Raw genomic sequence first — 16,864 nt, forward strand, 5'->3', positions numbered from 1 at the left:
TTCGAAAATTTTCTTCCAATGCTATTTTGGTTTAGTTTGTTAGGAAATTCTAGGGGAAAAATTATGGGTGCTTTACAATCACCATAAATGACCCACGTTCCTTTAATTTCATGTTGATCCTGATGACAAGCCTCCATCCCTGCTTTCCCTGCTAACTCTCATCTGCAGTTCAGGACTGAGAGCTAAGAGCTAAGATGATTCTCCTTTTATATTTATAGTCTCAGGATAAATTGTAGATGCTAGACATGAACACATAAGTTCATGTTTATCCAAAGTTCAAACATCCAGAGAGCTCATATTAGCAGAGTGTGTGTCTAAAAGTGCTGGGCAGTGATGAACAGTTTTCGTAATTGTCACCCAAGGCTTAGTCTGATCCTGAGGGGCCGTCTGGATCATCAAAGGGAGAGCCCTTTTTGTTCGGTTTCCGTATTTGATTTCTTTCATTTGATTTTCTCATTTGCTGAAAACAGAGGATGGTTTATTAAACCTCAGCCAGGATATTTGATTAGCTGGGGCACTGCAAGTCTAGCCGTCGTGTCTGGATGGCGACAGAGAGAAAGCAAATCCTGCCAGTTCTCTTTCCTGAAGAGGGTACCGGGACGGTGAGAAAGTCCCTTCCTTAAATGTAAAAGGAGAAAGGACTTGTCTCGCCTACCTTGCCAGCCACCTGAGTTCAATCACAAAAGGAGACAACACCGCACAAGGGTTAATTGCTAACACCTGACTGCTCCTGCCAAACTGGGCGAGTGGGGCTGAGTGTGCCTGCTTCCTTGGTCAAATTACCCGCTGAATGCCGGGGTGGGAGCCCGCTCGGCAGGACACCCTGCCCTGCCTGCTTGAGCGCTTGGGCTGGAACACTCCTGGTTTTTAATCCTGTCCACAGCCCATCCTCTGTGAGTTGTTATTTTCCTTCCTCACCTCTGGACACTTCAGCACATTCACTGGAAACATCATCACAGGCGAACTTGGCTTTGACAGAAACCTCTCTGAAATGATTTTTTCCCCCCTGTTCTGGCTTGCACTTGAATAATTCTCCATCAACAGCACGTCTGATTGAGTTGGCATCACAAACCCTTTTGTATGCTATTTTTTTTTCTTCAAGAAATATTAAAGTCTGAATAAAATTGGAATAGCTGCCTGGTAATGATCTCATTATATATAAATACAGAAGTGCTCGCAGGGGAGATAATGACTCCAAGACTCAGGTATGCAGTGAATTCCTATTATCTTGCAAGGAGTCAGCCCACAGCTGCCCTCCTCCACCACTCCCCCACGCATCCTATTCAGTCTCAGGCTCAAGTCTCAGAGAACGAATGGCTGATTGAAGCTGGGAATAGGTTTTTTTTTTTTTTTTTTTTTCCTTTTCCCCTTCATGACATATGTTAGGAGATGAAAGGAACCTGGGCTGTGTGTTTACTCTTCATTTGGGAGTTTCACATGTTCTGATTGATAGGGAAGACAAAAAAGGCAGAAGGGGAAACATTTGGTGCTGGCTACAAACCATATCCATTCTCAACGTGAGGTTGCCTCGTCTGGTGAGGGTAATTGTGATGAGGCTAGCTCTGGGTAGAGATGCTACTAAGAGATTTTTTTAAAAAATCACAGTCCCCCACCCAGTTTGAATTCTTAGAGAGGAAAAAGTCACACACAGATGGCAGCAGTAGGGGTGGGGCCTGGGGTGGGAAAAGCCCTCTTAATATGGGAGTTTACTAGTTATTAGCCCTGGTCATGTTTTCTGGCTGCCAAGGGTACATTCAGAGGGCCCCACATTCGATTTGGTTCCCTATATGGGCTAAGCAACCCTGAACAATTTTTATTCCTTGTGACTAGCATTACAAAAAGCAGTTGGATAGGGGAGATGGTAGACCCCATTGCTGTCAATGTCCCTTTTAGGTCCTAGAGGGGTATTGATCTAAAGGGGGATTGCCATCTGCCCTCTTAGACCAGAAAGAGGAGGGGGACCTGGAGGGGTACTTGGCTGTTTCCTCTGGCACGAGGTTGGTTTTTCTTTCTGCCATCCCTGTTTCGTTGTTTTTGTTCGGTTGCTTAGTCGTGTCTGTCTTTTTGTGACCCCATGGACTGCAGCACGCCAGGCTCGCCTGTCCTTCACTATCTCCCAGTTTGCTCCAACTCATGTCCATCAAGTCGGTGATGCCATCCAACCATCTCGTCCTCTGTTGCCCCCTTCTCCTCCTGCCCTCAATCTTTCCCATCCCTAACATCCCTGTTAGGCACTATCAAAATACAAGATAACAACATGAGCATAATTCTTTAGCAAAAGGATGGAATTAATGACAAGGATATTTTGCCCACAGTTAAAGTATGTTGTAGAACAGTTACAACAAATTCCTATTGATGGAGAGAGAGTTACAGTCATAAAATCTAAAGAAGAGTTAGATTAGGCAGCAACCTATGTGGTCTGACGGGAGCCCTTGGTATCAGGTGGGACCATTCTCACTGTGGGGAGGCTCAGGACAAATGTCCTCGGCCACAGTTGGGTCTATACTATACACATGCTGTTTGACACGCTTCTAAGTCTTTCCTTTGTTTATGTCTTGACATTTGTAATGCCTTGGGCTTCCTAGATGGTGCTAGGGGTAAAGAATCCACCTGCCAATGCAAGAGATGTGGGTTCAATCCCCGGGTCAGGAAGATCCCCTGGAGAAGGGAATGGCAACCCACTCCAGTGTTCTTACCTGGAGAAGCCAATGGACAGAGGAGCCTGGCAGGTTACAGACCATGGGGTCGCAAAGAGTTGGACATGACTGAGTGACTGAGCAAACAGTGGTAAAATGCCTTAGCCTCAGGGAAAGAATCTTCTTTCTCCTTCCAGGGCCACAGGTCCTGCTGAGATCTGGGAGAATGGTCCCTGACTAATGCTCTGACTTCCTTGGGTGATGGCAATTAAATGTGGATTCAACTGTTTGCAGAAACTGAGTGTTGGAATCCCACCTTCTTGTATGTTTCACTTTACCTATAGAGGGATCTAAAAGAAATAGCCAGCTCAGTAATTTTATCCAATACCCAGGCAGATCTCAGGATGCCTTCAGTTCTGATGCTGCTGCTGCCGCTAAACTATTATTCTTTGAGAGTTTAAAACGTGCCAACCTCAGTGCTACCTGCTTTGCACACTTTGGCTCATTTCCGGGGGGTGGATACTATTATGTCATTTTCAAGATGATCTTACAGAGAGTAGCTTGATGTCCAGTGGGAGAAGGACAGGTTTGTGCCTACAGATACTTGGAGGCTGTGGAGACAGGAGGGGAGATGGGTTACATAGAAGAGAAATCTCTGAAGGGATCCCTTATTTTCTCAATCCGTTTCCTAGTTTTCAGGATGACTTCAGTATTCAGGCTCCATTGTTTGTGATACCACAGAGATAGGCACAATGTCTGCCTATAAGGCACCTGTAATCTGCTGCTGCTAAATTGCTTCAGTCGTGTCCGACTCTGTGCGACCCCATAGACGTCAACCCACCAGGCTCCCCCGTCCCTGGGATTCTCCAGGCAAGAACACTGGAGTGGGTTGCCATTTCCTTCTCCAATGCATGAAAGTGAAAAGTGAAAGGGAAGCCACTCAGTCGTGTCTGACTCTTAGCGACCTCATGGACTGCAGCCTACCAGGCTCCTCCGTCCACGGGATTTTCCAGGCAACAGTACTGGAGTGGGGTGCCATTGCCTTCTCCGACCTGTAATCTAGTAGATGGATAAGACTGGACATGAAAACACCACCACGTGGAACAAATCTGGATTTGGTCTCTCATGTTCTATTCACTAGCCTTTACAGGCTGCGGTTTTTTCCCTTTTTTTTGGTTGTGTTGCGTGGTTCGTGGGATCTTAGTTCTCCAACCAGGGATCAAACCTGGGACCCCGTCAGTGAAAGCACCAAGTCCTACCCACTGGACCACCAGGGAAGTCTTGACCTAAGCTTCTTTTTAAAAACTAAATGACTGGACTAGATAAGAAGTTGGCAAAATTTTCTTATAAAGGGCTGGATTGTAAATATTTTAGTCTTTTGGGGCCCTGCAGTCTTTGACTACTCAATGCTGCTTTGTAGCAAGAAAGTGGCCATAGACAATATGTAACAAATAGGCATGCTGTATTCAAATAAAGTTTTATTTGTAATTACACTTGTAAATAAAAATCAGGTGGGTTAGATTGATCCCGTGGCTGATCCTCGGACCAGCTGATGGCTATAAGCCCCTTCCAGCTAGAAAAATGCTATCGTTTGTTCACCTTCCACATTGATTTCAGCTTTGGAGTGTGGAGACATTTCTTTGACTTTTCTCTTCTTGAGGAGGAGTATACAAAAGATGGCAATAGAAGTGGTCCTGGAGAGGCGCCAGGAGGGATTCCCAGCAATGTTCTGATTGAAATCACAATGGGAGGAAGCCATTAAAAAAGGTGGGGAGAAAGGTCCTATTAATCAGAGATGGGCACTGCTGTTTTAGTTGGAGATCTGGCTATTAGCTCAGCAGGAAGACAAGATGGGGTAGGCTGGAAAATTGGCTTTTCCAGAGGCAGAATGCTAAAGAATTCTTTTTTAGAGCAAATTTTTCATGTAGTTCCTTATATAAGGCTTAGGACCCAAGGCACAAAACTTCAATAATGAAGTTTTGCTGTACTGGGGAGCACAGTCTAGCAGAGCAATATAACAATCTCACACAAGACTCTTAACAATCTTAATGGCTAACACAATCTGAACACAGACTTTATTTTTGTTGGAAATACATCAGTTCAGTTCGGTTCAGTCAATCAGTCGTGTCCAACTCTTTGCGACCTCATGGACTGCAGCATGCCAGGCCTCCCTGTCCACCACCAACTCCTGGAGTTTACTCAAACTCTTGTCCATCGAGTCAGCGATGCCATCCAACCATCTAGTCCTCTGTCGTCCCCTTCTCCTCCCACCTTCAATCTTTCCCAGCATCAGGGTCTTTTCAAATGAGTCAGTTCTTTGCATCGGGTGGCCAAAGTATTGGAGTTTCAGCTTCAGTATCGGTCCTTCCAATGAATATTCAGGACTGATTCCCTTTAGGATGAAAATACATATACATCTCCATTTGAAAATTCTCCCATTTATTTTTTCCCATATATTTGAATAACTAGGTTTTCCAAGACATTTAAACGAATGCACAATCATAGGACTCTTCTTGTTGCAAGTGACAGAAACACCTTGCTCAAATTGACTTAAAAAATGGAATATATGGACTTAGAATATAGCGTGATCCAGAGGAATGCTGGCTTCATCTGGGGAAAGGGTCTGACCCAGATTGTCACATGAGGGTATTTGTTTCTTGTCTCTTTCATCTCTTCCTTCCTTGCGTATCAGCCTCACCTTCAGGTGGACTTCTTCCTGGTGATAGGATGCAGTCTAAGACTCACTTTCTTTTATGACCAAATACAGCAAAGGAACAAGAGCTTCTTTTTTGTCAAAAGTTATAGCACAGTCTCCTTGGCCCTGACTGGGCTACGTGCCCATTTCCAAACCAATTCCTGTGGCCTCAGCGAATTAGGGCCCACTACACAGCAAGAATGGTAAAGGCGGGGTTCCCCAAAGGAGAACATCTATTGGAAAGAGGTGGATGGTTTTGGATAACAGTAGACTTCCAGTGTAATGTTGCATTATCATTGTCAAAACACTTTCATGGAAACTCTAATTTGATTTTATAATGATTTCATGGAATGATAGCATGTTTGTCAACTATTATTTTTTAAAGACTTTATTTTTAATTGAAGGACAATTGTTTTACAGTATTATATTGGTTTCTGCCATACTGTCAGCTATTATTATTTACATTTTCAAATGAGAACATTAGGACTTAAATCACATGACTTGTTCAAATTCACATAGTTGGTGAAAGAGATTGTATTAACTTTTTTTCCCTCATGCTGTGATGTTTGACCACTGAACAGAAGAACTATTACCTCTCTTGTTTTGGGCTAGATGCCTACTAATGTCATCTAAAATATAATTGGGATTCTGGGGCAGCCATATCCCGCTGGCTTACAGTGGCTTATAGCAAAGTAAGAGCCCCACGGATTTTTCACATAATTGCTGGTAAAATGTATTAATACTTAAAATGGCTTTTTGAACCTAAGTGCAGGGCTACCTTTATTCCTGTGATATCTCATATTAAATTTCCCCCATTGCTCCAGACTGGCAAGGATTTTTGAGTCATGTGGGATCTGAAATATTAACTGTCCTAGCTTTGTGCCATGTTCAAGTTTAATATATACTTCTATTTCATCTTTTAAGTAATTGATAAAAAGGCTGAACAATAATATACATGTAATATTGATTAATTACTGATTTTAATCTGGAATGAGGTCTCCAGTGACATGTCACAGGACTCTCCACCTTTGGATTTATTCAATATTTTTATAACTGATATAGATGGAGACTTAACTGATATGTTAAAAAGGTGAATCACCTCACAGATGGAATACATCTTCTCATTTGACCTCTTGGCCCATATTTCTGATATGAGGAACATTTTGATGGAGCACATCACCTTTGAAAATAAAAAGCCAAATTATTGGCTTGGAGTCAATAGTAGTGACGATTTTATGAAACTCCCGTATCATTTATCCTGGATAGAGTCAGGAAAATTGTGGCCATTCAGTTAATGTTAAATTCCTGCAATGAAAATAAGAAGATAATCACAGTGGTGATCAAGTATCACCATCTGTGAAAATTTAGGAATAAATAGATAGTATGCATTCCCTTAGTGACTGAATTTTCTTTTTTTCAGATTGGAAAATTGAAATTCTATAACTCAGATGTAAGTGATAACAAGGATTTGGCCAGAAATAGCATCTAGGGCTCAGATTCTCAGGCAGGAGCATGGCGGGTGGATTGCAGAGTCATCTGGTGGTAGGGATGGCTTTTAGACAAGTTTGTTCTCCTGCAGGCGTGTTAAATCGCTCAGACCTGGCTCACTCATTGTGACCCCATGGACCATAACCCTCCAGGCTCCTCTCTCCATGGGATTCTCCAGGCAAGAATACTGGAATGGGTTGCCATAACCTCCTCCAGGGAATGAATCTTCCCCACCCAGGGATACAACCTTATAGTCTTAGGTCTCCTGCATTGGCAGGTGGGCTCTTTACCACTAATGCCACCTGGTAAACTCACCTTTCCCCCCTATCTTTTGGCCTCCCTGCAGCGTATGTGGGTTCTTAGTTTCCTAACCAGAGCCTGAATCCCCGCCCCCTGCAGTGGAAGTGTGGTCTCTTAACCACTGGACTGCCAGGGAGATCCCTTACCTATAGCTTTGACTGGGGATTAGTTCAAAGCACTTTAAAGGAGAATGAAGAGATTCTTATGAATATTAGAAAGACCCTGATCAATTATTATCAATTAAACAAGAGTGAGAACCATCACTGTGCAACTTAATTTCCCTAAAAAGACTCCATTTAGGATTGGTCTCGGTCCTGGAGCGGGAGGTGCGCTGGACCACTCCCACCAGCAAAAGCTTTGCAGCCACTCTGTCCCAGGTGATGACATCTCCCCGACGAAGATCTCAAACACACGTGTTCCTGCTCTGCCTCACTTCTCCCACTCCCCTGCCCTTAGTTCTCTTAGAACCCCACCCTTACTTCAGTATTTCCTAGACAAATCTTGCTTTCAAACTAACGGATAGATTTCACGGAAGATGAACAAAAGCTATTCTCTTCTTCCTATTCCCATTAAGTGATTAACTGGTGCGATCAGGAAAATACCGTTTCTGTTTAAAAGGAGAAATATTTAGAGAGCAAATTTCCTTCACCTTTTCCCAGCTGTTTTCAGAAAACAAGAAAACAGCAGCTTGTTCGGGTGCCTGATCCCGCCCCCTCCCCTCGCAGCGCTCCCTCCTCCCACTCCGGCGCGCCCCCCAACCCCAACTCCCCACCACACTCCTTCAGCTACAAGAAGAGGTTATCAAGGTGATAATAAGCGAGAAAATGTTCCAACCTTGTTTTAAGCCTCAGCCACATTGCACTGCTTAAAAGAGGTTAAATGCTTGTGTGAACCCGTGTTTTCCACACCCGGCCAGGCAGCCCTAAGCCGGGCTGATCCCGCCTCGCCTCGCCCCCTCTCCGCCAGAGACTTGTGGTTCAGGATGATTGAGGTGGTCTCAGCCTCCCCAGCAGCTGCTGACTTGCACTTGGAAAGTCAATCCTCTCAAGGTAATTCCTCAGCTTATGAAAAACTTCTAGCAGTGAATTCTGAATTTGATGCCTCCCACTCCCAGCAGGGCAACTGACAGACTCTCTGACTTCCAGCAGCCTCCTGGCCTGAGTGAGTGGGGTGCACGGTGTTATTTATCAAGGTAGTTTTACCAGGGACTTCCCTGGCAGTCCAGTGGTTAGGACTCTGCATTTCCACTGCTGGGGGCCGGGGTTCAATCCCTGCTTGAGGAGCTAAGATCCCACAAGCCCTGTAGCAGAACAAAGTAGTTTTACAAGCAGGACTGTTTTGGTCTCATTAGGAGATTTCTAGCTATTTCTAGAGCACCACTCTAAATCTCCTTTCTCTCCTGAGGTCTTCTATATCCCAAATGACTTGGGGTCCATCTGGTCACCTGTAGGCCACAAGTTGGCCCGGCTTCTACGTCAGTGTAAAACTGTTGCAGGAGGGGGAACCCCTTCCAGGGCCCGAGTGTGATCTCTTATCTCACACTCAGAAATGAATTGTCCCAGGAGACATGTGCTGACAAAGCAAGAGGTTTATTGGGAAGGGGCGCCTGGGTGGAGAGCAGGAGGTAAGGGAAACCAGCAGAACTACCCTGCCATGTGGCTCACAGTCTTGGGTTTTATGGTGATGGGGTTAGTTTCCAGGTTGTCTCTGGCCAGTCATTCTGACTCAGGGTCCTTCCTGGCGGTGTACGCATCGCTCAGCCAAGATGGATGCCAGCGAGAAAGAATCTGGGAGGTTGGTAGGACATGTGGGCTGGCAGTTCTTCTCTCCTCTTGACCTTTCCGAATTCTTCCCCATTGGTGGTAGCTGTTAGTTTCATGCAAGGAGTAACAAACTAACAATAGTCAGTTTCATGCAACAATAATTCATGCAAGTGGCTACTCTCTTGCCCAGCCAGGGCAGGTGGTTTTAGTGTTTTCCCTGAAAACTGTGCTTCCTCTCCTCTTGGCTGGAGCACATCTCACTGCTTAGAGTGGCACTCTGTACTAAGGTTGGGAGGCCAAACTAATTGTAAAAGGAGATATGGAGATACCATTTGCTATGATAACTCGGTCACCTCTTGCGAGCTGGTGGAGATGGACATCTTTTAAAAAGCAGATGGGGTACCAGGTTTGGAGAAATTCTACTCAATTCAAGGAAGTTACCCAGAGATTCTGAAATAACCATCTGCTTTTAAGATGTGGGGGGTCAGTATTCTCAGCAGTGACAATGTCCCCTTCTTTTCATTCCTCACCCTGAAATCTGCTCTCCTCCCCAATGGCAGGAAGTCCCTGGTCGTGGTTGCAGATGCTGCTGTGACAATCCTCTGCCTCATAACGGGGACAGCTTTGTGGTGGGAGGATCCAAATGTCCTTGTCTCCTAAAGCTTCAGCTCTGAGTTTCAGGATGTGTTTTGGCAAGTGCAAATCCAGTAGTTGTTGAACCCTTGATAATCTTTTATGCCCTGTAGAAGTATGTTTTTATTCATCCGTTTCTTCAGGAGGTACGAAATAAAGCTGTTCCATTCTAGGCATAAATTAGCATTTATAACAATGCAGTGCAAAAAATGTAATTTAAATAGAACTGATTAGAATTTTGATAGGGCACCTAGGAACCTCTAAACAAATGCTGATCAGGTAATGAGTGGAACAAGTCATTTATTTCAGTGGTTCAGCTATTCGTTCGATGATTGGGTCACAGTTTCCAAAACATCTACAGTGACTGTTCATTAATTATTCACTTCTCGCCCAGTAATTGTCCAATTTAACTACAAACTGTGAGCTTATAGGCAAAGCCACAGAAAACAGCCAAGGGAAAAAGGAACAACCTAGATAAAAGTATATTTTCTTTTTGTAATAGCATTCGCTAATTCAAGGACTCAGAGAGAGGGGAGCTATTGTTAGACTTTGGCCTTGGTCTTGCCTACACGTGGTGGACTAAATTGCTCACCATTTGTTAAGCAGGGACATTTAAGCTCCAGAGTGCTGAGCTTTGCAAATGAGGCTGTTCAAGTTGGCATTCAGCCTGTCTTTGTGGGTAGAGCCTCACCTTTGGGTCAGCGAGCAACGTTCTGTAAGTGGGATGGAGAAGCTTCGAATGCTATCAACTGCATCACATGTTTTTTCAGGTTCCTCCTCTTGGAAAATGTTCTGAGTCAATTTGAAAGGTTCACGTGCAGGGTTTTTCTCCTTTGATATTTTGGAGGTTTTTCTTTTCTTATGAAGATGAAGATGTTTCTCTTTCATGAGTTCTGCTCACATCCAGGAAATTCTTGGTGCAGTGGCTTTCCTGGTATATCCTTACATTCCTTGATCTGTATTTACTTATTATCTTCACTGGTAATTAACATTAGTTTATCAGCCCTATTGTCTTGATATAATCTTGGTATTAGTAGGATGTCATTTTCTAGAATGCAGATTAGAAATGAAATCCTAAGAAAGGCAATAAGCTAAACAACTTTCCCCCCAGGTCAGAATGAAGCATTGTTTGTTTTTTTTTGTTGTTGTTGTTGTTTTTGAAGCATTAAAGGAAGAATCATCAGTTTTCAGTTCAGTCGCTCAGTTACGTCTGACTCTTTGCAACCCCATGGACTGTAGCATGCCAGTCTTCTCTGTCCATCACCAATTCCTGGAGCTTACTCAAATTCATGTCCATCGAGTCGGTGATGCCATTCAACCATCTCATCCTCTGTCATCCCCTTCTCCTCCTGCCTTCAATCTTTCCCAGCATCAGGGTCTTTTCCAGTGAGTCAGTTCTTCGCATCAGGTGGCCAAAGTATTGGAGTTTCAGCATCAGTTCTTCCAATGAATATTCAGGACTGATTTCCTTTAGGATGGACTAGTTGGATCTCCTTGCAGTCCAAGGGACTCTCAAGATCTTCTCCACCACCACAGTTCAAAAGCATCAATTCTTCAGCGCTCAGCTTTCTTTATAGTCCAACTCTCACATCCATACATGACTACTGGAAAAACCATAGATTTGACTAGATGGACCTTTGTTGGCAAAGTAATGTCTCTGTTTTTTAATATGCTGTCTAGGTTGGTCATAACTTTTCTTCCAAGGAGTAAGTGTCTTTTAATTTCATGGCTGCAGTCACCATCTGCACTGATTTTAGAGCCCCCCAAAATAAAGTCTGTCACTGTTTCCATTGTTTCCCCATCTATTTGCCATTAAGTGATGGGACTGGATGCCATGATCTTTGTTTTCTGAATGTTGAGGTTAAGCCAATTTCTTCACTCTCCTCTTTCACTTTCAAGAGGCCCTTTAGTTCTTCTTTGCTTTCTGCCATAAGGGTGGTGTCATCTGCATATCTGAGGTGATTGATACTTCTCCTGGCAATCTTGATTCCAGCCTGTGAGTCATCCAGCCCGACATTGCATATACGTTAAATAAGCAGGGTGACAATAATCATCAGTATTATAGTTTTAATGTTGCACTCCTTGCCCTGGGGGTTTTGTGGCTGAAGAACCTCCAGGGATGAGGCTCTATAAAGTGGAGCATGCTTTGAACAAAGGCCTGATATCCCAGCAGGTGTGAGAACAGGGCTAACCTGGTCCTGCTGTCTGACAGGCTAATGGTTGTCACAGCAATTTGTCTGAGTGGCATTGTATTTCTTGATTCTGCTGCCTGAAAAGAGAACATCTTCCTTCCTTTGGGTCACGGCCACATACGAAGCATGCATCTAAGTCACTACCCAGTGGGTCATTATTACTAAATTAATAAAGCCGGGGTCTGGGTGATGCCCCCATGCTGGCAGTGGAGTGACAAGCGCGTGTAGAGAATTTCTGTTGTGTATGAAAACAACAGTGAATATCTCTGGGCCAGAGTCTTTGTTGCCCAAACTCATGGTATCTGTGTGAGAGAAAAAGTGAACGTTTGTTATTGCTGGAAGAATTTGCAGCAGCCTGGCTCTATGTTTGCGGAATTCACCCATCATTTGAATACCTGTTTCTTTGAATAGCTGTCAGGCCATTTTCCAGGTGAGTAAACTAAGGCAAAGGAGGTAAAGAGATTTGCCGTACTCAAGAAACAATTCTGAGGCCCAGGACACATGAAGCCAGTGGTCCACCTCAAAGCAATTTTAAATCACCTAGACCTGTGTGTATGCCTGTGCTTTTCTTTCAAAATAGAGGGAAAAGGAAATAAATATACTACTAGAGATGGCTGATACTGTTTTCAACACTGATGATACTGGTTCTCATGAACTCCGCTATTTAGATATATGCTAAGAGAACTCACTACCTCGGAACAAGCAAATGGCAAATGGATAAAATATTGTGTTTGGGGTAATTTATTTTCTCTGGCTCTGTTAACTCTTGAGCAATTAACTGGATTATTTTCTCAATGTGAACAATGATTCTCTCCATACTAAAACAATTAGTTGGACAATTGTGCTAGGGTGAACATTTACTCTTATTTTTTTTTCCTTTCCTCCTGTCACGTCTCCTCCCCCACATGCCTGGCTGTCTGTCTGAGAGCCATTTCAAAGGCATAATATCTGCATGAAGATTGGAAGCTCTCAAACATCATAGCCAGGAACTTCAGCTGCACATTTCTTCTCAGCAGATCTCCGCATATCTTTGGAATTTTATGTCGTGCTTACTTTCCAATCACTGGATTCCGTGTTATAATGTCTCCATTATTTTGGTGGGCAGATTAGAGCTGATTGTTGCTCACAGCAGCCTTCAGCCACCCCCGGTGAGACCTCCACAGCTTACCTTATCATAATATTGGAAAGCAATTTCTCTTGACTGCTGTGAACCCATGCCAGAAATCCGAAATGCTGCCACAGTCATTAAGTGATTTCCAATTAGTTAATTGGTTTCACAGGCTGCTTCTTTCTAAACTGCACCTTAAATGAAAAGCAGAACCATCCATTTTTGAAAGAGAAGGAAAAAAAAAAAAAATCCTGGGGCCTTTGGGTTTTCAGATCTTAAAACGAAGCATACTTTGGAAAAAACAGCATGAAAAACACCAGTCCTGCAGAACATAAAACATTATTATTTATAATTTTATGTATGTGCTTTGGGCTGTGCTAGGTCTTCATTACTGCGCCGTCTTTTCTCTAGTTGTGGCGAGCGGGGTTTACTGTTCGTTGCAGTGTGTGGGCTTCTCATTGTGGAGGCTTCTCTTGCTGGGAGCACGGGCTCTAGGGAACACGAGCTTAGGTAGTTTCGTTTCTTGGGCTCCAGAGCACAGGCTGAGTAGTTGTGTTGCATGGGCTTAGTTGTTCTGAGGCATGTGGGATCTTCCCGGATCAGAGATCGAGCCTGTGTCACCTACATTGGCAGGTGGATTCTTTACCACCGAGTCACCAGGGAAGCCCTGAAAATATGATTACAGAAAAGAATGTATTCTGTCTCCCGGCTTTCCCAAGTGGTGGAGAGTTTATTTTGCCCACTTTGACTTTGAATTCAAGGAAGTGAGGTAGGCTATTGCAGAGCAGCACAGCGCATGAAGAATTTCTAGATCCACACGGATTCTTCTCCAGGGAAGCCGCCTGGCCTGAGTTTTGGGTCTCCAGGGCAATATTTGCTTGGTTGCTCTGACATGCTATTAACCCCCACTGAGCAGTCGAGCGACGTCCCTGAGAGTGGTTCTTTAATAGGCTGCTTTTCAGAAAGGGATTTGGATATGGTTAGGTGTGTGTCTGTGTGAGTTGCTCAGTTGTGTCCGACTCTTTGTGACCCCAAGGACTATAGCCCGCCAGGCTCCTCTGAACATGGAATTCTCTAGGCAAGAAGACTGGAGTGGGTAGCCATTCCCTTCTCCAGGGAATCTTCCTGACCCAGAGATTGAACCTGGGTCTCCTGCATTGCAGGCAGATTCTGTACCATCTGAACCACCAGGGAATCCCCATGGTTAGGTATATGGACTGTCAAAAGGAGTGAGGTGAAGGAAGGTAAAAGGTTTACTAGAATATCTCTGGTTAATGGTGGGGAGTCATAAACAGGAGTTTTGAGCAATTACTGATCTGCACAACAGAGTAAATATTTATTTAATAGGGTAAATAGGGTAATAATTAGCCACTAGGTAAATCAGTCATCTCTTTTCTTCGCTAGAGAAAACTAATGAGAGAAAATCTAATGATAGATGCATAAAAAGTGAATGCAAAATTTCCTCTCTGTTAATTAGATAAAAATGCAGTCATTCAAATAAGAAGCAGCAGAGAGTAGTGGTTAAAAGCAGACTCTGGAGACAAATTATCTGGGTGGAAATCCTGACAATCACTTTCTGGTTGTGTGACTTGGGGCAAGTTACTTGACCTCCATGTGCTTCAGTCTCCCATGAAACAGGGAAGAGGAGCTTTAATACCGTCCTCCCAAGGTTGTTATGAAGGGTGAACATACAGGTTAAAATCCATCAGTTCCAAAGAACTAGGTTTGGTACATAATTTGTTAAAGAAACCAGATTTTATCATATGCCATGTTTTGAAAGATTCAGTGTTTGATCTTTACATTGAAAAAACCCTCTCCTCTTGTGGGTAAGTACCCATGAGAACCAATTCTCAAAGGAGGGCAATATCTGAGATGCTGGGGGGCCATTTGGTTGGTCAGTCCATCTGTCAGTCAGCTATGTTCCCTGCCATTAACTCTTTAAGACAGTTTCTTTCCTTCAGACTGATCTTTTTGTTAAAGAACAATTTTTATGTTAGAGAAGTAGATTAAACTGGAAGAGTAGAGGAGGCAGGGATTGGAATACTGCATCAGAAAGAGACAAACAACTTGTGTGCAAGTGTATATATATGTGTGTGTGTCTGTGTGTCTGTCTGTTTGAAAGACAGAGACTGATAGAGAAAGACAGATACACACACAGACAGACATGCACACAGAGAGAGACAGGGGGAGAGAGCATTTGGGTAGCAACAGAAAATCTGCGGTGAGTAGGAGACCATGCACATTGCTGTGAAGGAGGTGAGAGACAAGGTGAATCCGGAGGCAAAGAAGGGAGGACAGGCAGCCCTGGCTGGCGCTGGTGCCTTTCTGTCTGCTTTGGAAGCAGTTGGTTCATCATTTCAGCAGCCTGGAGTCCTTTAGTAATGACTTTATGGATTAAAATTTAAAACCAAATTAGATGTGTTTACAAAACAGCACCCACACTGAATTGATAACGAGCTGCCAAAAGTTGGTCTGACAATTATCCGGGAGCCCTGGGGTGTGCGGTTCTGGTAGATGGTCCTGTTGTTTACTGATGTGGGTAAAACCGCAGCCACCCTTTCTTCTGTATCTATTCCCCTCCCCGCCTAAAGATAGCACTTGTAGGTGATATGCTGGCAGGCACAAGTAAGTAACGCATTTATGGGCACATGTTTCCCGGCCTCAGTAGTGACTCTGGTAGAAGTTTGTCTGCTTTTTGGGTATGTCTTTAAACATTTTTGAGTTTCCTTGTGCAGCCCATTCATTTCAGTGGAAACCATGGTTTAAAAAAAAAATACTAAGTTCGAGATCTCATAACGATACAGGCGTTCTGAGATGGTGTGCTGTGAAAGTGAAAGGTTTTCAGGGGTGATGAATTCCTCTGCCCCTTTCCAGCAGTCACCCTTTTCCCTAGCACATAGCTATTTCAGAAAGGGAGAATCTTTTATTCCAGTTTTATGCAACAGAACTCAGTATTTTCTACTCATGTATTTTTTAGAGTAGGAGCTGCTCTTTCAAGTTTGTTAATCAGTATAAAGGAAAGAAATCATCAAAGTGAATGCTTCTTGGTCCTATCTAGAGACAGCAATGGTTTTTCTTGTAATGAAGTGCATCAATAGATTTATTTCTATGGTCCATGAAGCTAGTTATGACTCAATAAATATTAAATCAATCAGCCGAATAAACTCTCCCTGCCCTCGAGGAACTTATGATCTGCTGAACCAAGATGAATCATGTCCCTTTATCTTTTAATATTTTTTGACTTTCACTTTTGGGGAAGAAAATCTCAAGAATTCCCAACCAGGGAGCCTGAAGAGGTTTGGGCTGTGATACACTTAAATTCATTTACAAGCCAGTGAGAAGATTTGGTAGGAGTTGTTACCTGGGCATTAATAATGCTTGTGAGATGGCCCCTTTATAAAAGAGAGTTAAATGCTAAAATAACACCAGGGCTAAAGAAAGCGTGGCTGCTGGTGGTGATCCAAAGGGGTGTGTGTTGTGTCTCCAGGGGTAGGGATACGGAGATGAGCACACTGGGACAAGACGGTACCATCTGTTAATCACAGAATTTAAAACCACAATTCAATTACATAGGATTCCATGCTAATATGAGTGGCTTTTCCATTTCAGAAGGCAGCAGGAGCCTGCAGTAGAGTCAGTGCACATCCGAAAGCCTGATTAAATGTGTTGGGGGTGCACATGGAATATTTTAGTCTTAGGATATTATTTATATTGAAACAGGAGCATCTTGGGGGAATGGAGCTGCATTAAAGCCACACACTTAACGGATGATCTTTTGCTTCCAGAGAGGCTGTGTGTTCTGTGTGGACTCCGGTGGCCCTGGTAAAGCTCTTGGCATCTTCCTGACCTGCTGTAAACCTGCTCGCTGGGCTCAGACACATTAGAAATAAACAAAATGCACTTGTTTGAATGGATGCCAGGCATTAAGCTGCGGCTCCTGGACTTTGTATCAGGGACTTCAGCAGGGAGGGTTATCCTCTGGTTGCGCTGCAGTTTGGGTAACAGGAAATTTAAAACTAAAGGAGTCAGATATTTAACCCCTACAGGGG

The 16,864-nt window shown here is 43.7% G+C and overlaps 1 long non-coding RNA gene across 2 annotated transcripts in view; it reads left to right on the forward strand.

The window, feature by feature from the left end:
• Window positions 1-757: 757 nt before the first annotated feature.
• LOC147355093 (uncharacterized) overlaps window positions 758-16,864 on the forward strand; it is a 40,720-nt gene continuing 24,613 nt past the window's right edge. The window contains exon 1 of one of the 2 annotated variants that reach the window (XR_015144210.1): window positions 758-8,168. This is a non-coding gene — a long non-coding RNA (uncharacterized LOC147355093). The remainder of the gene's footprint in view (window positions 8,169-16,864) is intronic. The other variant, XR_015144209.1, reaches the window with a different exon arrangement.

Source organism: Bos grunniens, chromosome 17 (assembly GCF_055505025.1).
Source record: "Bos grunniens cultivar Pamir isolate PY7600 chromosome 17, Bosgru_T2T1.0, whole genome shotgun sequence".
Classification (NCBI taxonomy): Eukaryota; Metazoa; Chordata; class Mammalia; order Artiodactyla; family Bovidae; genus Bos; species Bos grunniens.